This window comes from Castor canadensis, chromosome 8 (genome assembly GCF_047511655.1).
Source record: "Castor canadensis chromosome 8, mCasCan1.hap1v2, whole genome shotgun sequence".
NCBI classification, from domain to species: Eukaryota; Metazoa; Chordata; class Mammalia; order Rodentia; family Castoridae; genus Castor; species Castor canadensis.
In genome coordinates, this window is record NC_133393.1 from 152,494,645 (window position 1) to 152,517,061 (window position 22,417).

The following is a 22,417-nucleotide window of genomic DNA, read 5'->3' on the forward strand; positions in this document are numbered from 1 at the left end:
TCACTTGCCATGAGCACATAGTAACAAATGTGATAACCTTTGATAAATCTAGTAAAAATATTGCAAATAGCTTTTGTTTACATACAACAACAACAACAAAAAAAAGAACACAGGGTCCACAGCAAGTTGTGGCAGAGCCAAAAGTCCACCCTGTCCAGCTGACTGACTGCAAAGAGGGGCTCCTGGCTCCAGATGATGTTTCTCTGAGCTGAGTTCAGCCACCACAGGCAGCTCTCAGGAAGTTTTCCATGTACGCGTCCATGATGTACTATGCATTTTTGCCTCTAGAAGTTCAAGTGGATCATCTGAGACACCGTGCAAAGGTGTCTTTGTAGCCTGATCCTTGGTTGTCATATTCCACAGGATACTCTACAAAGCATTTCCAAGTGGACCGCTCTGTGCTCAGCACCACAGTTCGTCCTCCTCCTGACAACAGCATTCCAGATGAGCTTTGGGGAGTCTCCCACACCTTGGGAACAATGGTCCCTTCCTGGCTCAGTTTCAGAATTCCTCTGAGCTTGTGAGGCCACCACACCCAGTGTCTTCCAAGGAACGGCTTTGCGCTCAGGTTAGCTTAGGACCACAGAACCCTGACCAGAAGCAGAATGGAATGTGCCCCTCTTGACCAACTCCCTGCAGCAGAGCACAGACAACAAGGGGACAACGTCACTCAGAAGAAACAGCCCCAACAGACACAGAAACTTCAAGTGTCTTTCAGCTGTTCTTACCGCTGTCCAAGGCCCAAGGATAGTCAACATCTGTTTACATCTCTATTCACAGAAATTACAAAAATATAACTAAACAGAAAAACAGTAACCAAAACACAGAAAGCAATCAATGCCCAGGTCTAATCCTCCTTTACTATGAATCCCCTGATCCCTTCCTGCTGGGGTTCAAGCCCTCTCTTAAGGTATCTACCCCTGCCCCACTAGGCTTAGACCTTCCAGAGAGTAGAATCTTTAACTTATTAAAAAAAACGCCTTAATCTACTGATCACAAGTGGCATAACAGACCCACACATTGCCCTGTGTACTGAACATGTCTGTCTCTAAACCACCACCTATAACAACTTCGCAGTATAAATTTACATACATACATATATACATAGATATCATGTATAGTATAAATCTATATATACGCATGCCTAATCATCTAAACCTATGACATTGATACACCATTTTTCCTATGAAAACTACAAATTGCTAAAAGGACCAAGCTGGGTGTGGTAGTTCATACCTGTAATTCCAGCTACTCAGGAGGCAGAGATTAGGAGGATAAGGGTTTGAGGCCAGCTGGGGCTAAAAATTCACCAGAATCCATCTCAACTGATAAAAAGCTGGGCATGGTAGCACACATCTATCATCCAAGCTACAGAGGAAGGATCTCAGTCCAGGCCTGCCTGAGCACAAAAAAGCAAGATTCTATTCAAAAAATAACTGAAGCAAAAGAGCTGAGGGCACAGCTCAAGTGGTAGAGTGCCTGCCTAGCAAGCACAGGGCCCTGAGTTCAACCTCACCCCCCACTTCAAAAAAAAGGACCAAATTGTAGGTGTAGGCAAGACAAGTATGAAGAGTTGAGTAAAAATCTGTAAAATTGTAGGATTCTACACTCTCATTGCGTTATGCATCTGGTTTTCAATTGTCTTTAAGCAAAAACTGGATGCTGAAGACAATAAATATGGTATAGTTTTAATGGCACTCTACCATATAAAAATATGGTGTGGTTTAATGGCACTGGTAGAGTGCTTGCCTAGCATGCACAAGGCCCTGGGTTCAATTCCTAGCACCACAAAATGGTAGAAAGAAAGAAGCTATGAAGGATTGACACATAGAGCAGATCAACTTTTTTGCTTTTTTTTTCTTGAAAGGAGATTCTTTCCTTTTCTGGTTTTGTTTTTTGTTTTTGTGTTACTGGGGTTTGAACTCAGGGCCTTCACATTTGTTAGGCAGGTCTTTTTTGGTTTTTGAGATAGAGCCCAGGCTGGCCTCAAATATGTGATCCGCCTGCCTCTGCCTCCCAAGTGCTAGGATTACAGACATGTGGCACTACACCCAATAAGAGTACATCATTTTTTTCAGTTAAAAATAAAATGCCTAAACTATGAGCTGCTTTTGCTTCTTTACTTTACCCTACTCTTCAGTTAACTGACTAGTGGCTGGTCCCAAATGCTGACGGACCCTTTGTCAGGTGTCATGTCAAGCAGTAAGGACAGCAATAAGGACACAATGGAAGAATAAAGTAGTGTAAGGACACACAGGAGAAGCTATGCACAGACAACTGCACAGAACTTAGCAGGATATTAAAAATGTTCTTCCCTACCCCAGTGAAAGAACAACTATATAACTTTTTTAAAGGCAGGACAAATTAGTAAGAGTACAGAATTCTCAATTTCCAGCCAAAAAGACAATCTCTAGGCCTCAAGGCTTTTTGAGGTGACTCTAATACATATGTCACAAGAAAACCTCCTATGTGCCACCTGTCCAAACTGAATCTGGAGATGAGGTGAAGACTCACCTGCTAGGAAGGAAAACATGGCAACTGTGACCTCTGCTTGTGCCTGACCCAGGACGGGGGAGGGTGACACCAGCTCCAAAGCCACTCCAGGTACAAACAATGTTGCCTTTAATCAGTGTTTCAGGGCATCTGGGAATGAGCAACAAAGCAAACCAGAGGAAATGGAAATGAAACTTCTCTTACCTCACGGGGGCCAAAAGGCTACAAAGCTGTGGTTCATGTGACATCAAAGGTTACCTTAACCCTAGCAAGGGCGAAACCTCCCCATTTCAAGTCTCCTTCCCTTGGCACATCCATCTGCTTCATACCAAAGAGATCTCTCAAAGGCAAGCAGTAGTGACTAACTTTTCCAAAAGCAGTAACTACTGCTGTGGGTAACAGGTGAGGCCCACATTCAGTTTTTCTTATTCTAAACTGAACCCTAAAGATGGATACAAGTGAGTTTAGTTTGTTCTGTCTGGTAACCAAAGGTCGGAAAAGCTGGCAGCTCCCGATAAAACATGAAATCAGGACATGTGCAGCAATGGCATGATGAGAGAGACCAGCTCTCCTTTGAGCTGCATACCTTTGAGGACTGGGTGTTCATTCTCAGAGGCTAGCTGGCCAGGCCCTTCCTGGTGGGCTCCGTAGCCACCCCACTAGAGCAGCAGATGGGTGAATTAGAGGCTTCACTGTGGCTCCAGACCCCCACTTGCTTCATGTCTCTCCACAACCAGACCCAGTTCAGTAGGGTCTCTCTTTACTGACTGGAAATCCTCTAACACTATCCACCAGCCCTCAGCCAACTGCTGAGAAGGGCGCACGCGCACACACACACACACACACACACACACACACACACTCCTTCAGCTTCATCTGGTTTTAACTTCTGTTTGCTTCAGTGCCACATCCCATTCTGGAGGAACAGGTAAGGTTTGAAAATGTCCAGGAAATCCCAGCCCATCCTCACCCAGCAAACACTGAGCAAACCCAGGTTCTCATCCCAGACTCCACATTCCTATCTCTACCGGTACCCATTCCACCCCCACCATGCCTCCCCTCTTTGACTGCAGGACTGATGTCCACTCTAGGGTCACTTGCTATCTGGCTTCACCCCCAAACCACAGAGCAAAGGACAAATCAAGGTCATCTTGACTGAGCCTGGCTCCTACCAATCCTGCCACATGTCCTGAATCAAGAGGCATTAATTTCAAGGTCAACAACCCCCTTCCTGTAGTCTCAGTCAAGTAAACCCAAGATGATTTCTCTTTTCTTGGAAACAGAGAAAGAGTAAGCATTAGACAAGGGGGAAATATGAAAAGGAAGAGCAGAGCTACATTAGAGGTTGTGAAAGAGGGAAATGATGGCTAGCAAAAGAGAACTTGCCCAACACAAAAGGAAAAACAACCCGGGCTCAGCATAGTGATGCCCCTGTCATAAGCCACAAAGTTTAACTGCAGAAGTATCCAACAACTGTGGTAGACTTCCCAGCTAGTAGGAAAAAAGCAATGGCCACCCAACTCAAACGGCCACAAACATGAGTCAGAGACAGCATTAACCTGGTCAAATAAATTAAACACCTAAAAATGACCATGACTCTCCTCTCCCCACCCCAGGCCCAGCTACCATCAGAACAGCAGCTCTCACAGCACCTTGCACGTGGACTACCCATTCATACACACAATTATGGAGGACTTTCTGCACCAGTGTCCTGACAGCAGAGAACCCATAAAAGAACTGCCTTGCATGAATGAGGAATGAAGAAACACAATAAAACCCAGGTGGGAACAGGAAGACTTCAGACACCAAACAGAGGCTGAGTGGCCGTGAGGAGGAGCTCTCTGACCCGAAAGATGAAAGGCACCAGTCAGGCAAAGAACATTCCACAAAGTGAAAGCCACCTATGCAAAGACCTTGAGAAGGGGCAGAAGCTGCTGAATCAACATTTGTCTTTCTACATATAATCTCTATCCTTTTCTATCCATCCTAGGAAAACCTTCCTGAAGCCCAGGTCTGATTCCCCCTAATCTTCTGTTTAATAAAACTCTTTCTCGAGGACTGGGGGCATGGCTCAAGTGGCAGAGCACGTGCCTATCAAGCACAAGGTCCAGAGTTCAAACCTCAGTACCACAAAAAACAAAACAAAACAAAAAAAAAAAACTTTGATTTTCACTGGCTATACAATAAAGTCCCTGAGAGCCAGACTTCTTGTGTGAATTTTACAATATGTAAATAGCACATACTTACACACAGATACTTCACTTCTTCCATGACCCCCTTTCTAATGACTCTCATGGACCACTCAGAAAGCATGCAAAGGCCACCACACTCCTGATACTTAGTCAGCAAGAGTAGAAGCTTTCCATGACAAGTATGTGTGTTGACTCTGCACACAACACACTGAGACTAACCCAGGTTCAAATCCTGACTGTCACTAGCTATGTGACTTTGAACAAATACCTTAACTACCTCTCTATGCCTCTATTGTCTTTACATGCATGATAACAATGCTGACCTTGCAAAGCTACTGCAAGAATTGAATGTGAGAGTGCAGAAAGGGCCTGTCATGTCATGGGTGCTCACTCATCACTATTGTGATAGGGGCTGAGCTTCCCATAGAGTCTATCTCATGACCCTGGATGACACCCCAAATACAGCTGGTTCTTCCCCTGAGGCACCTCACTGGCCAGCCAGCATGGTAGTTCAAGGCAGCCCACTTCAAATCCAGGAACAATCATGACCCCCACACACTCAGCCAAGCCCCAGTGTTCTGAGGAACAGTGGTACACTTACACTTTAAAACCTCCAGGAATCATAGTTTAAAATACCACTTCCAAAGAACATGAATGAGGGCTGGTAGAGTGGCTCAACTGTAAGAGCGCCTGCCTAGCAAGCGTGAGGCCCTAAGTTCAGATCCCAGTGCTGCAAAAAAAAAAAAAAAAGAACACGAATAAAAACCCTTCAGGAAACTGAGGCATCTATAAAACCAGGAGAAGATAGTCCTTGAGGGCTTTTCATTCATGGTCACTGTTAAGTCCCCTCATAGTCAGCTCATGAGGATAAGGTCACTCGGCCTAAAAACTCAGGCATGGCCAGGAACAGAAGTAGACCACAACCAAATAAAATCTGAACTCCTTTTCATTGCAACACAACTCAACGTTTTATTTCCCCACCTGCCTCAGCCCACCTCCAAATATAAGGCAGAGACAGGAGATTGATCAACCTTGCCTCCTAGCAACTAAAAAGAGAAATATGTGATGCAGTGAACTGAAAAACCTGGCTCAAAAGTTCAAATCTCAAGAGCTGGTAAGTGTCTACCGGAGTCCACTGCCAGAGTCTCACTGCCTGTTGATGATGTACAGCAGCACAAGAGCACAGCCATGCAGCTGCAGGGACACAGCACTCGGTGAACCAGAACAAACATTCCTAAGGAGCTCTCTGAACTAAACGCAGGTCAGCTCATGTTTCTTACCAAACTTCCTTCCCTGTCAAAGAGACACCAACACTGATCCATTCTAATCCACCCACATTCCAAAGAAACATTTCAAAAACTCTTTATTCTTTGAGCATGCTGTAAAACTCATACTGGCAACTCCATTTGGGGAAAGAAAAAAAAAAAGGCGTAGAAACTTAAAAATCCAGAGAAATTCTATTTTTTTGACAGGTCCTTCCTCAAAGAGAAAAACAAAACAACAAAAACCTGTAAGTCAGCCCAAGATTCAAACAAATCATTGCTTGCAAAAATGACACACCTTAGAACTGGTTGGGGGTGCTTATAGTTCATATAAGCACATGCATTTATTTTTCCCACATACGTCTGCCCTTATGATATGCCAGCAGAAAGCTAAAAACTGGGCTCCAATTTTTTAAAAAGGGAAATTCCTGCCCTACCTCCTAGCTTCTCAGAAAAAGACAAACAAGTAGTCAGCTATAGTTTATTGAGGAAAACTGGAAAAAGTATGGACTGTACACTCTAAAGTCCACAGAGCTGGGTTTTGAAGGATGAATAAGAGTTCCTCAGGCAGTCAAAGCAGAGGCAACAGAATTTATGAGAAACACACTAAGAAAGAGAAAATGTTAGAAGTTCAGGAGTGTTACAAGAGATGAGGGTGAAGAGGTAAGCAGGGGCTAGACAACAGTTTAGGATTTTATTGTGACAGCACCAAGGAATCAACTCCTCTGTGCCTCAGTTTCCTCATCTGTAAAGAGGACAGTCACCTCCCCACAGGGCTATTGTGAAGACTAATTGGGTGGCATACACAAAGTGCTCAGCATAAAGGAACACCACAGCTGTAAGGTGGCAGCAGCATAACAGCAATAGCACTAATAGGTCTGGCAGCACGTGAATCAAGACCACTGCTCACAGGTCCAAAAACAGACAGACTTACCCACCTTCTGGGAAGCAGGTTGCAATGACAAATCCAGAGACTGCTCAGAGACACTATGCAGCTGAAGGGAAAAGAAAAATGAACACCGTCCTACCCACACAGTCCTCCAACTGGCCAAGGAGGACCAGAGCACAGTGAAAACATGTTCTCTCCTTCTGAAAGCAGGACACACTGCTGCCAGACCTTGTGGAATGGGAAAGGTCCCTCCCACCATCCAGAGCCACAGTCACATCCCCAGCCTGGGTGCCACCCCACCCACCAAGGCACAGAAGGCTTATTGTGCCTTCACCTCTCTGTCCTGGCAGGCCTCCACAGTCACCTCTGGGAAGGAGACACTGCCCAGAAGCCACCAACCAGGAAGTCCATAAAGCCTCTGTGCAACACAGAGTGGAAGGAGAGAGGCCATGGCATATGAGCAAGCATTGGCCATGCCCTTTCTCACCTGCTGTTCAGTGACACAGTCCCTGCCATTCGGGGTCAAGGACATACATATGAAGTAAAAGAGAAAGTAGGATGTAGGACACACAGAGCAGCCACGACAGTGAAGAGATCTGTGTGCAGAGGCCACAAGTCCCAGACTTTTACCAATTACAATTTTTACCAATTACAAAATTTCTCCCAAAATTTGGGGGACTTTTCACCAATTGGTACTGGAATAACTGAATATTCACAGGCAAAAAAATAAATTTTGGACCATACCTTACAGCATTTACAAAAAGGTGACTGAAAATGGATCATATGCCTAAATATAAAACCTAGAACTGTAAGACTCTGCAAGAAACACTGAGAATATTTGTGACCTTGGATTAAGCAAAGATTTTAGTTATGACACCAGCCAAAAAAGCACAAACCATAAAAGAACAAACAGTGGTGATGCACGCCTATAATCCCAGCACTTGGGAAGCTGAGGCAGGAGGATTGAAAGTTCGAGGTCTTACTTGAACTACTATGAAAAACAAAAAAATGAACTGATTTCATTAAGTTTTAAAAACTTCTGCACAAGGCTGGAGGTGTGGCTCAAACATAACAATACCTGCCTAGCAAGCATGAAGTCATGAGTTCAAATTCCTGTACTGCCAAAAAAAAAAAAAAAAAGGAAAAAAGAAAAACTTCTGTTCTTGTGGCTCAAACCTATAATCCTAACTACTTGGGAGGCCTGGATTGGAAAGATGGCAGTTTGAGGCTAGCACCTAGCCCCAGCAAAAAGTTCACAAGACCACATCTCAACCAACCAGTATCTGAGGCCTGGGGCACGTGTCTCTTGCCTGTCATCCCAGCTACTCAGGGAAGCCCAAATAGGAGAACAGTGGTCCAAGCCGGCCCAGCCATAAAGCAAGACCCTATCTCAAAAAAAATCAACACAAAATGTGCTGGTGGAAACAGCTCAAGTAGTAAACTGTCTGCCTACTGAGTGCAAGGCCCCAAGTTCAAATCCCAAGCTCACAAAAAAAAAAAAAAAGACAGTTAAAGAGAATGAAAATGAAAAGACAAGCCACAGAAAGGAAGAAAGTTTTTATAAATCACATATTTCAGGAAGGACTTATATTCAAATTATATAAAGAAATCTCAAAACTAATTAATAAAACAAATTTTTTTAATGGGCAGATGGTTCTGAATAGATACTTCACACCAAGGAAGATATATACAGATAGTAAATAATGAAATGAAAATTAAAATCACTCAGAAATACCACTAGAGATCTACCAAAAGGGCAAAAAGTAAAAAGCCTGACCACATCAGGTCCTGGTGAGGATGGAGAAGAACTAGAACTCGGATACAGTGTTGACAGGAAAGTTATACATTATAGCACTTTAAAGAACAGTTTGGCAGGCGGGGAAGAGGGCTAACTCAGTGGTAGATTGCTTTCAGGAGGCCACTGGTTCAATCCCCAACACCAAAGGAAAGAAAAAAGGGTCTGTGATGTCTGAAAACACCAAATGTATACCTATCATATATTTCCAGAGAAATGAAAGCATGCACATACAAAGACTTGTACACAAGTGCTCAGAGGACCTTTGTGAGCTATAACCCCCAAACCAGAAACAGAGCAAATGTCCACTGATGGGTGAACAAACTGTGGAGTATCTGTGTATCCATGTAATGGATGAAAAAAGGATGAAATTAACTGATCACATTACACCATGGGTGAATCTCACAATAATATTGCACAGCTAAAGATACAGATTTTAAAAAGTACATAGTGTATGATCCCATTTACATGAATTCCAGAAAATGCAAACCTAGCGACAGTGGCAGAGAACAGGACAGGGAGGGGCAGGTGGAAAGACTACAAAGCAGCAGAAGGAAGCTTCTGGGATATGGCTCATTTGTGGGGATGGCAATAGTGTACGCAGACTCAAAACTTATCAAATTGTACACTTGAAATGTTGGCAACTTATTTTCTGTTCATTATAACTCAGTGAGGGCTTGAAATATGGGAGAGAGCTGTTAACTTTTTATTTTGTCAAGTAAGAATATTCTTCAAAATGATCAGTTCTTACCACCTACGCTATCAGGACATTTTAAAATTAAGAAATATAATGATCATCATTTAATACTGAAAGAGAGACCTTCCCAAGACACATGTAAAGATTTCACTATCCTTATTTTCTCCTGTGCGTGAGAACCAGTCACTTTCTGGATCACTCTCTGTGCCTTCAGGCAGGAACACAACTGAAGATTTATCAGGCCAAAGGCAAAGCTCTCCTGGATATCTCCATCTTTAACCATAGCTACATGTACTGTGAGCTGCCCACCCCTCAGAAATGAGAAGTCACAAGAATGCACCAAGGGAGCCCTGGAGAGCTGCTCTGCAGCTGAGGAGGCGCACCGGCTTGTTTCTATAACTACTCAGTTCCGCACCAAAGTATCTGTGCTTTGCTCTAGGAAAAGCTCCATATATCAACATAAAACTCCTCACTGGGATGTTTTCAGGCTAAAGCCCACTGAGTCAAAAAGAAACAAAATACATAATCTCTAAAGAAGACCAGAATGTATACTGGAATCCTTCTGATACTCTGCCAGATGCCAACAAAATCCAAAGGACACGCACTATCAGACAAGCCCTAGAAGGAAACTGGGAAAAAAGGGCAGTAGCCAGTAGTCCTCCTAAAGTGTTGTAGGTTTAGTGTAAGAACAGATGGGCAGGCAGACAGGCCTGCTCTTGGGCCCATCTTCCCTGACACTGGGGCTCCAGGCAAGGACCAGAACCCATTTGTCAAACATGGAGGACCACCACCAAGGACACCCAAAAATAAGCATGGACTTTATTATTTCAAGAAACTGATGATACACATGAATCCAGAGCAATGTCCTACAGCACAAAAAACTCCATGCGTCTGGGTGTAGTGGCTCACACCTATAACCCTAGCTACTGAGGAAGCAGAGATCAGGAGGACCCAATCTTGATTTAAAGCTAGCTCAGGCAAAAAGTTCACAAGACCCCATCTCAACCAATAAAAAGCTGGGTGTGGTGGTAGGCACCTGTTATCCTATCTAAGCAGGAAGCATAAATAGAAGTATAGCTGTGCAGGCTGGTCCAGGCATAAAAATGAGACCCTATTCAAAAAATAACATAGCAAAAAGGGCATAGCTCAAGTGGTATAGTGACCGCCTGGTAAGCACAAGGCACTAGGCCTAAACTACAGTACTATGAAAGAGAGAGAAAGAGAGAGAGAGAGAGAGAGAGAATGAATAACCCCTCATGTGTACAGATAAGGACATCCCAGGTTGCACATCCAAGCTCCACCCACACATACACCCTGCACACAAACACCATTTGTCCACCTTCAGCCCCAGGTGTGTGCATACATGGTATGGTCAACTCTTAGTGGGACACATCCAGGAAGAGGCCCATGCAGGTTTTACAAGTGGGCTGAAGATTTCTGGGGCAGGGAATTCCAGGATCTCTGTCTCTGTGCGTGGTCTAGAAGGGGAGCAAAGGATTCAGGTAGATACCACCCCACAGCCTCTCAGCTTCCTCACCCTGTGGGGAGAATAATACTGAAAGATGGCCCAGGCCAGGGGTCCCACGTGCCCATCACAGAACAATTCTGACACAAGAAAGGTTAGTCTGGAGCTTCCCTGTGGCCTTCTGAACACTCCTGTTCAGCCAAAACTGCAGCCACAGCAGCTGTTGACTCCTTGGCTCAAAGACCCTTTATTAATCATCAACCTCCATCCCACACCATCACCAGTCTCCATCTTCCTAGACTTCAAACCAGGACTCCCTCAGCTGTTCCTCATCCGTTTAGACTGGAAACTCCATTTAAGTTGCCTCCCCAACTCTCCTTCAGGACTCTTCCTTCCAACAATCATCCCTTAGTCACATAGACAAAAGGGCCACAGTCCCCTCCTAGCTTCAAGGTTGTTCCAGACCCCCAACTGCCAGGAAGAATGGCTGGACACTGCAACAGGTAATTAGCAATGAGCTGAGTGCAGCCCAATTCTCCCTATACTATGTAGGCTGACTGTGGAGAGTCTTAACCCTGGCATGTTCCAAAATAATATGTAGCAAAGGTGCAGCTCCGTTTCTTACAAGCCTTAGGAGGAGGAGCTACACGGTGATTAAATGTAAATATTTAAAGAACTCACGGATGCTAGAAGGATGGCAAACTTCCAGTCAGTATGACTCTGTTATGTCAGGGGGTAAGTCAAGATCACAAATGCTTTTTCATTTCACCCTTCACAAAGGAGAGGACATTTTTTAAGGCAACTTTTCAGGAAGTTCCTCTGCCCAGTGGGCAGTGCCTTAAAAACTGCAAGAAGACAACTATCTGTGTGGAAAAACCAGTGTGCACATAAATGTCCTCAGTCAATTACAAAAACTGCATTTCAAATGCCATTCACAAAGCAAGTATTTGGAACTAATGATGGAGTTATGCAATTTTGCTAACAGTGAACAGATAAACCTGCGATGGCCTTACAACATGTCCACTCACATTCCCCTCACTGGACAAAGCAGTCTGATGTGACCATAGTAGAGATTGAGTTCCTGACTGCAGAGCATGGAGATGGTGCAGGAAAGAAAGGATGTAGTTCCCATTTGCTGGCATTCTGTCCTCAGGCCTGGTGTCTGAATTCCACAGTCCCAGACTGTTCACAGGAACACACCATAAGTCCTAGCTATGAGGCCTAGCACTTCACCTTTCTAAGGCCAATTTTCTTACCTGCAAAACAAAGTTGTCCTAGCAAAGAGTGTAATTGGACAGGGGAAAGTAGGGCACCTGACACAATATAAACTTCAAAAAACATTAATTTTTTTTTTAAATCATTTTGATTTTTTTTTTTTTTTTTAAGTACTGGGGTTTGAATTCAGGGACTACACCTTGAGCCACTCTACCAGCCCTTTTTTTGTGATGGATCTCACAAACTATTTGCCAGGGCTAGCTTCAAACCTCTGCCTCCTGAGTAGCTAGGATTACAGGTGTGAACCACTGGTGCCCGGCTCATTTTGATAATTATAGCAAAGTACACATCAGTTCAGGGAGGTGAAGGCTAGAAGAGAACTAGAAAGTTGGCAACAAGTCAAGCTCCAAAAAGGAGGATGAAGCCTAGAAATTCCAGCACACTGAGGCTGGCCTTCCCTCCACACCAGGCCAGGGGTTTTACTTCTGCTCTCTCTCCCAAGACCAGAATGTAAGGTCTTGGTCTATTGTTTCCTTTTGTAATCCCAGCACCTAAACCATGCCTGGCACATGGCAGATATTCAAAAATTTGTTGAATAAATGAACAGGGATTTATAAACCCATCAGAAGTGCATGCAAAAACGTTTGAATCATTTCTAGGGAGAAATGCAAAACAATTTCTTCGGGGCCTCTCCAGTGGGAATCATCTTTGCTCCTAGGGGCCTTGGAAGTTCTCCTAGTAGGAACTCCTGACCTTACCTTCAATGTAGTGCTTGGTCTAACCACACCAGGGACTGCATCTGCCCAACATGCCCTGACCTGTAAGGCGAGAAGATCCAGAGCATACACCAAAGTACAGAGCAGGAAAAGGGACCAGTAAACTTATACTGATCTCCCCACAAAAAAATGACCCTTTATTAAAATCAACAGGATCCTTAAATTCCTATGTGATAGTATTTTTCTCATTTGATAACATAAAATAAAGGTGACAAAAGGCTACTATAAATTCAAGTTTTAAAACAAAGTGGTATTTTATTAATTTTACTAATTATAAGCATAATATCACTTATATACTATAACTTATAAATGCTTTATGTATGTGTGTGTATAGCAAGGCATTAAAAACTCCATCTATACTGGATGAAGTAGCACATATCTATATTCGCAGCTACTCAGGAGGTTAAGACGGGAATTGCTTGAGCCCAGGAGAGTTCCAGGCCGGTCTCAAAAAACAATAGCCTGGGGCTGGAGGCATGGCTCAAGTGGTGGAACACCTGCCTAGCAAGTGCAAGGCTGTGAGTTCAAACCCTAGTACAAATAAAAAAATTTTTTTAATAAAAAAAGAAAACATCCTGGTATGGTAATACATGTCTGATGCCTGTAATCTCAGCATTTAGGAGGCTGAGGCAGGAGGGTTGTGACTTTCAGGCCAGCATAACCCCTTCTTCCCCACCTTAAAAAAAAAAAAAAAAAAACACAACTGCCATCTACAACCTACCCCTGCTGCGCGCAGCCCTGAGGAAGAGGTCCCTCTATAATCACTCCCTGACTTCCGGGGAAGCCAGGGGTACTGTGGGACCACCAACATACTGTGTGAGAACCTAGATCTGAAAAGTTCGAAACTTCTCTGAACCACATGCTGTACTCCGTAGTCACACAGCAGGAGGTTGGAGGCCGAGAGGCATATGAGGTTGTGATACATGGAGCTCTGTTGGGGAGCCCTATCCCAAGTGTGGCGCACCTTTTTTTTTTTTTTTTTTTTTTTGTGGCACTGGGGTTTGAACTCAAGGCTTCACATTTGCAAAGCAGGCACTCTACCATTTGAGCCATACCTCCAGTCTATTTTGCTCTGTTTTGTTTTTGAAAATGGGTTCTTATGAACTATTTGCCTGGGTGAGCTTCAAACCTCAATCCTCCCAATCTCAGCCTCCAAAGTAGCTAGGATTACAGGCATGTACCACCAGCGCCCTCCATAGGGCACATTTTAAAGGTGAGGCAGGACCCACAATAAGCTGGGAAGCTGGGGGAACCCCAGTCAATGTGACTGCAGAGTTCCTTACCCAACAACTCACCATGAGACCTACCTGTAGGTGCACACCTGTAGGCCCAAAGTACCGGTCTCACTCAAGACCCCAACTCAGCAGAGGCTACTTCCTGTGCCACTGTTCAAGAGAAGGGCCCTCCTAATACGAAAAGCAACCTGGGTCCCATGTCAGGGTCCCAGAAGTAAAATCCCGCTTGATATGAGGAATCTGCAGAGGGATGGAGAGTGAGTTTCACAGCTTTTGTGGGCCCTGGCAATGATGGCAATGTGCCAACTCCACCCCAAGGAGGGAATGCCTAGTACCAGCACTGCCTGGAGTTCCCAGCGGGTAGAGAGTTTGTGTCCCCCTCCACCAACAGAATGATGAACATGAAGTTTTCGGAGGGCAGAGATATGAGGGAGGTCCCCTCCCCTTCACTTATTAGTAAGAGCACATGCTATTTTAAACTATTTCTAAGTGTCATGAATCTGTAAGTTCCTGGCAGAAGTAGCAGACAGAGAAACACAGATCCAAAATAGCAATTCTGGAAATGAGCGGGAAAAAAAAAAAAAACACTTCGAGGAAGGTGGCCTGGCTGAGCTTTAAAGGAAGGTGATGAGATAGTTCTCACACCCCACCCCTATCAAGCAACTTCAGATCCATACTTACAGAATGAGAAGGAAAGAAAGATCCAAATGGAAGTAAAATAACAGAGGATAACAAGACCCTTTCCTGTGGAACTCTCAGCAAGGCCCAGAGAGCAGCCCCAGGCCTGAGAAGCAGAAGAAACTTGATGGGACATCATGAGAAGCCCCTGCACCAGCCCCGAACAAAGCCTGGGTTGAGGGCTGCTGCTGGGGGATGATGTCTGGTGGTCAGTCCCGTCCTATAGCACACCATCCAGTAAGCAGGGGCAGCTGAGCAGGGATTTCTCAAGAAAACAAAATGAGAAGCTTGGGAAAGACAGAGAAGCTAAAAGAAAGTGCCTCTGGAGCTTAGCTGTGATAGTCAGCTTGGTTAAGAAGTCCTAAGGGTGACCTAGGAATCCTATCCAGCCCCTGTCATAGCCTTCACCACACACAAGCAAAGCTCAGCCAGTTGCTGAGGCAACAGCAACCTAAACATGTTTAGGCATCTGCAGAAACCAGGGCAAAGTACAATTTCCATACTTGTGATAAAAATGCAGGCTGCCAAGCGCACAGTCAAGTATTACTCTAAAATTTGGTCTTATTGACAGAATAAACAGGGGTGGAGAAGGAAAGCAGGAAGCCCGCGGTGCCTAGCAGAGCCAACACAGTCAGAGGAGCGCTGGAGTGCTGGCACCAAAAACTTACTGTGCTTGGGAACAAAAAGCTTTTTATGCTTCTTGTTTGTGATTGCTTCCTCTTACTTCCACCTCAACATGGAGTAAAGTCCTTTGGTTTGGTTTTGTGTGTGTGTGTGAACGTCAGCTTTTCTTAACTGAAATAAGAGGAACTAAGACAGGAGTTTTGCCCATGGTGAAGACAGATAACTAAAGGGGAAACAGCCCCACAGGAGGGAGTGAACACAGGGAGGCAACGAAGAAGGAGTCCAAGGAAGGCTAAGAGCAGAGATGAGCTGATCAGGCCATGACTCCCCATCTGGAAACTTTGTGTCCCCAGATAAGCACCTTGTCATTTGCAGATCCTGGAAAATGAGCCACAAGGAAAAATAGGTCTCTGCTCGGTCTGACAATGACTACCAAAGGGGCAGTGGAAGATAGAAATTAAGTCAGTCCTCCACAGGGAGGAGACACGGTGGAATGCCACAGCGGACTTCAGAATAGATAAACAAGTAAACAAACAAAACAAGAAAAAGCACCAACACTCCCAGGATGTTTCCTTTGAGATGTTTGTCTCTGGCAAAGAAGAGAGGCAGGACTTCTGGATGACAATTGTGACAGCAACATCCAGAAGCTACACAGAGGTAAAGTCCAAAGGATCAAGTGACCCAGGCTGTCCTGATTTCTGAAGATAGCAGGAGAAACACCTGGCATAGTCCTTCCTGATGTGCACATCCTATGTACTTCAAAAATGTGGAAAAGCAAACTAGAACAGGCCCCAGGAACTACTGTGGCTCAGAGTATCCTGACACTGAACTGATGAAGGCATACAACCTTGGAAATGCAGAACATTAGCTCAGATGATTAGTAGTAAAGCAGTAAGGTCATTTTTTTTTGGGTGGGGGTGTGTGTGTGTGTGTGTGCTGGGGATTGAACCCAAGGTCTCCTTAGACATACTAAGCACACACTCTTAACACAGAGCTATACCCCCAACTCCCAGTAAGGATTTTCTAAAAGATTGTTTCTTGCTCATGAAAGTAAACCATACAATGCCAGTAAAAAGATATCCAGAAACTTAGGAAGGAAATGTGACTCATTTAAGAAACCCTCACAAAAGTTTATCTTACAGATTACAAATTCTAAAGGCCAAGGCACCTTAAAGAGAAAGACTCTTCCCTTTTTTCCCACCCAAATATACCACAAAAATAGAACAGGAGGCTTTCAAAACACTCTAAGATATTCACAGCCTTTAATCTAAGATCCTATTCCTGGGAATTTATCCTCAGGATCTAATTAAACAGATGAAAAAAAATTATAAACCTCCAATTCATCTACATTAGCAAAAAAAAAAAAAAAGGGGGGGGGGGGAAGACCTAGAATGTCCAACATAAGGGAATGTTTCAATCACATAAATCAACAAGATAATACAAACATTAAAAATCCTTGGAAAAGTGATGGTAAAAACAAGGAGGCCTTCTGGTGCTTACGGTAGGCAGTGTTCTTACAGTGCATTGTACAGAAAGAGAGCACAGTAAACCTACCTCACATACACCTCAGCCTAGGGCCTGCACCTGCTCTGAATCATGAATGGGGAGCATAGAGAAAAAAAAAATGAAATGTATTTGGTAAAATATTTATGTGAATCTGAAAAATGCAACTGCAGCAATCTCAATTACTGAAAAGAAGACAGGCACTTGAGGTCAGTATAAGTTTCAAGTCTCTTCCTCTTTACAACCTGGATGACCTTGGACTAATCACAGGATCTCACTGCCCATAGCTTCTCATACTCAAAGTGCTAACCTCAAAGCACTGAGAATGGACAGAAGTGAGACACCTTCCTTACCTCTTCTGATACTTGGTTCAAAGCTGGCAATCAATGGGTAGTAGCTAGTGCTTCTATTACTCACTGTAAGATGCATAAAAGCTCCCATACATGTGCAGAAGGTAAAATACAGAAAGTTCTGTATTCAGAAAACTCTATTTCCTATGTTGCTCCTTCAATTTTTAAAAGGCCAGGCACTGTGGCTCATACCAATAACCCCAGCTATTGGAGACATGGAAATTAGAAGGATTTTTTGTCCAGGCAAAAAGTTAGCCCAGGCATGGTGGCACACATTTGTCATCCCAGCTATTCCAGAAGCTGTAGGTAGGATTATTTCAATTTGAGGCCGGCCCCAAGCAAAAACCCAAGACCCTATGTGAAAAATAACTAAAAGCAAAAGGGCTGGGGCATGGCTCAAGTGGTAGAGCACCAGCCTAGCAAGTAGGAGACCCTGAGTTCAAACTCCAGTACTGCCAAAAAATAAAGCAAAAAAAAAAGTCATGTGGCAATTATTACAAGCATAAAAATAAACAACTGAGGCAGCCATGGTGGTACATACTTATAATCCCAGCTTTCAGAAAACTGATGCAGGAGAATGGAGAATTCAAGGTCTGCCTAAGCTACATAGTGAAACCTTGTCTCAAAAGAGCAAAAATACACACACAAATAAAATCACCTGCTCTAATTTGCTATCACAATGTCAACAACTGTGAAAACCTTTCACAATTTTACAAAATATAGTACCAAACACTCTAAGGACATGCAATTTCTTCTCTTTTAACTCTACCTGCTTTTTAATAGCACATGACAACTTTCAGAATGCAGCTGTGGAAAGTGAGAAACAGTACCCCTAAACCAGAGCCTCTGGAATCCTGGGAGCGCTGCTCCACCCTCTGACCCCACCCCAAGTGGGAAAGCTATGGACCAGTCACCTTCACACACACCAGCAGCCAGGCAGCTCTTTTCTGCCCTTATCTCCCTGCTGTGAAAATTATTGCAAACTTTCAGGTTATCTTAATTCGGTTAGTTGTAAACATAGATCCTGCCTTAAACAAAAGATCCAAAAATTCATCTCATTTCTGTGGGGAGGAAATAGTAACTTTTAAAGATTATTTTCACATTTGAGGATGAGTGGCTCAGAATCTACTCATTCAAGGCAGCAAGATAAAATGACTTGAGTGTGGGCTTCAGAGTGTGGGCTTTTGACAGTGACCCTCTAAAGGTCACTTAATCTCTGAGTTTTGGTTTCCTTGTGGTAAAGTCCAGTTAACACTATCTGGTTGTAAGAATTCAGTGAGCAGGAATGGTCCATCAGAGAACCCCAGACCAAATGCTCCCCTGGCCATTGATCCCACCCACCCCCAGCCATGCCTATGGCACATGTTCAGCCCCCTTATCTGATGATACATTTGCTGGTACAGAGGTCACAACTGCTTAATTAAAACATTGTCATGTCCAAGCTAAATGGTGCCCAGGCAAACCAACTCCAGCAAATCAGCTACAAAACCCACTAATAGCGGGCATGGAGGTCTGTGGGAGGAGAGAGCCTGCTCCATGGTTCCTCTGAAGACCACAATTCACAATCTTGGCACACTCAGTTGGCGACAACTTGATTGGGCTTAATAGAACACAAACATAGTTTAAAATATGAAAATGTTCACAAACTACAGTTTGGGCATCACTTTATAACAATAAGATTTCATTTAATTCAATAGGAAACTTCAAAACACTAACCACAATTGATTCTATACACTATAGACCACCCACCCTGCAGGTACAGGCAGATACTCTGTGACTACCTCCATGGAAGCTCTGGGTTAGGACACATGTGGGGTCAGGGTTGATGGCCTCAGGAAAGCCACTGAACCCTCCAGTTCTGCCTCGTTTTCTCCTGTGAACCATGAAGAGGCAAGAACAACCAACATGGTTGTTCTGAAAATAAAATGAGGGCTGTGGGAAAGTTTAGGGTAAAATGCAAATGCCGATACAACCAAGCTGTTTTCATACATGCTTATTTTAATTTTAAAGTCAAGTTATCGCTTAAATATATTCTAGAAGTTAAAGGGCAATGGTACAGTTTGGAAAATGGGGAAAACTTTCCATAATCCCACGGCTTTAACTCTCATTGCTGTATAGAATTTTAACAATATTTTTCCACGTGTGATCAGTGTGCATACAGCTTTATCATTTGCCTTTTCTAGTTCTGTTTTACATCCCCTACATAGGAGCATTCATCACCGTCATACACATTCCCTTCCAATTCTGAGTCACTGTGTGTGGTTACAACAACATCCCTTCATCCCAGAGTCAGGCTTTGCATAACCCCTCACACTAACTCAGGCACAGAATGACCAAGTCAAGAGGAAACCTCGAATGTCAAAGAGGATGCACCTATCCTCAGCCATACCAACACAAAGGGGACAGCAGCAAACAGAAACTCAAAGGTGGTGCAAAGAGAGGAAACAGGCCCAGAGAGTGTCAGGGTACAAGGGTATTCCACATGGGACTGAAGCCTTGCCCACATCAATGACTCTTGACAATGTCCCTGTGACTAGGAGTCACCACGAAAAGTGCTAACACATTAAGTTGTTCTGGCTGAGGGCTGGGGGCATGAGTCAAGTGGTAAAATGCCTGCCTAGCAAGCATGGGGCCCTGATTTCAAACCCCAATACCACCAAATAATACATTTGGGAAAGATTTTCAAAAGAACTGGATAAAATAAAATCAATATGGGCACTTTAGAGGCATGTTTGCTTAAGGTACAAATTCATTTAAGAAGCGCAAAATATTGAAGCCGGACGTTGGTGGCTCACGCCTATAATCCTATCTACTCAGGAGACAGATATCAGGAGGCTCTCGGTTCAAAGCCAGCCTAGACAAATAGACCCTATCCTGAAAAACCCTTCACAAAAATAGGGCTGGTAGAGTGGCTCAAGGTACAGGCTGATTTCAAGCGCCAGTACCACAAAAAAAAAAAAAAAAAAAAAGAAGTGCAAAATATTGCACTTTGAGTGATATCAAAACTACGAAGCAGATATTATGGATTAGACACACAAGCTGAGCTCTGGAGTCAATTACCTCAGGACCTTACCACAGGCTAGAAAGAGGGACTGTCCTGCTACAATGGACTGAATGTGTGTGCCCTGCCCTCTCAATTCCTATGTCCAAATCCTACCCCTCAACGTGATTATTAAGAGGTGGGGGCCTTGGAGGCTAATAAGGTCATGAGGGGAAAGCCCTCATTAATGGGATTAGTGCCCTTATAAAAGGGACTTCAGAGTGCCCAAGTCTCACTCTCTTTCCACCCTGTGAGGATATAACCAGAAGTTGGCAGTCTGCAACCCAGAAGAGAACCCAACCATGCTGGTACCCTCATCTCAGACTTCCAGACTCCAGAACTATGAGGAACAAACTTGTGTTCTTTAAAAATCTCCTACTATAGTACTTTGTTATAGCAGCCTGACTTAAGATACTCAGTCTCAGAAATATTGATACATTTGGCCAAAGGTCACGTAACCACCTGGTAGTGGAGCTGGAACCAAAACCATGGCTGTCTGACTCCAAAAACATGTCTCTACCTTCTGATTCCTTACTGCAATGTGACCTTTTTCTGCAGAAAATGTCAGTGAAAATTCTATCCTAACCTTATAGACTTTTGAGTATAAACCATATTGAAAGAGGAGAACCCAGGCAGCTGCTATATGACCCACCAAAATCATAAATGCAGAGACTGAGTCAAAGACTCAGTTATGCCACCCCTGAAGCCCCTTTCTTGCAGAGCTGAGCCACTGCTTCCTAGAAATTGTTGATAGCAATCCTCCAGCAGCATGGGATATAGGTAACCTCTGTGAAAAGGAGCCACCTGAATTTCTTTCCTACATCCACATCCCTGCTGTTCAGACCCTGAAATGGCTCTCCATTGAATACCATCCTCCAGAGATGGTCCAAACCCCCAAGCTAGACCTACAAGGCAGGCCACAACTTGAAGCCTGCCCCACCAGGCTTTCCCTTTCTCCACATTCAGCAGCCCTCTCACAGACACACTTACACCCATGCTCTTACTGACTCTGCAGCACTGCCCAGGACAACCCTTCCTATCATCTGCACATCCTGACGGCAGCTAGACCCATCCTCCTCTGTCTTCCTCTACCAGTGTACTCATTTCTATTTGGTACTGCCAAGGTGAAACACAATTGTTCTAGGTCTGCCTCTGACATGAGCTTCCTCTATGGAGCATGAGAGTCTCTTAATCTTAAAATCCCAGGAATTTGAACATGACTGTTGGATAGTCATGATCACTGGTACAATCCATATTCAACTTTCAAACCACTCAGAGGCTCTGAGCCCAGGGAGGGGGCTCAGACTACAGGGAGCATCTAACCTGATCATGCAAAGACAGGTGCCAGGAAAACACACACACACACACACACACACACACACACACACACACTAACTGTGGCCAGAATGGTCCACTTCCACCCACCTTGTCCATTTCCCCACCCCAAGATGCCTCCTCCATACTGGCAGTTGAGATAGCCTCAAAACTCTCAGCCTAGGGAATAACAATTTAAAAAAAAAAAAAACCCTTAAAGCTGAGTGTGATGGTGCACTCCTATAGTACAAGCATTCTGGAGGCTAAGGCAGGAGGATCATGAATTTGAGGCCAATCTGGGCTACATACTTCCAGCAGCACTTAATAGAGTCCCCTAGTTCCCTGTTGACAACCCTGCCACTATCAGTATCTAAATCACAGACAGGAAGCCAATGGAAGGGAAGGCCAACATACATGCAAGTTTCCTGGTCAGAGAAAGCCTGGTTTGTACTAGCACAGCCAGTGAAGCAGGCATGTGGCAGGCCCATGTCCACATTCATGTGGCTAACTGGACACTATCCTGCGTGATGGCAGCAGCCTGGTGTTCACACTCCATCATAGGTCTTATCCTCTGACAGCCTCACTTCCTCAACAGACTTCTGCTTTGGGCAATTTTCTATTGCTTAATATTCAGAATTCACTGCTTGCAATTATCCTCTACCAACTCTTCTCTCTACAAGAACCCTTCACCTAGGGAGGCTGATACATGGCACTGAGCTTCTTGCTCAATGCCAGAGAGGCTGGGTATGCCCTCTCCTCTCAAATATCTAAGGGAGATGCTTGAAATAGACGCTTTTCCCACACCATAACAGTGAACTGTGGTCAGCCTTCTCCTGGCAAGCATTGCAGTGACCGGGGATTCCTGCACACGTACATTTGAGTGACACCC

At 44.2% G+C, this 22,417-nt stretch overlaps 1 protein-coding gene and 1 non-coding gene across 8 annotated transcripts in view; one reads left to right on the top strand and one right to left on the bottom strand.

The window, feature by feature from the left end:
• Pacsin2 (protein kinase C and casein kinase substrate in neurons 2) overlaps positions 1-22,417 on the bottom strand; it is a 115,156-nt gene that overhangs the window by 88,019 nt on the left and 4,720 nt on the right. The gene's annotated exons all lie outside the window — the stretch shown is intronic.
• Positions 16,805-16,934, top strand: LOC141410631 (small nucleolar RNA SNORA51). The gene has a single exon (XR_012435466.1). It is a non-coding gene; the product is annotated as a small nucleolar RNA SNORA51 (small nucleolar RNA).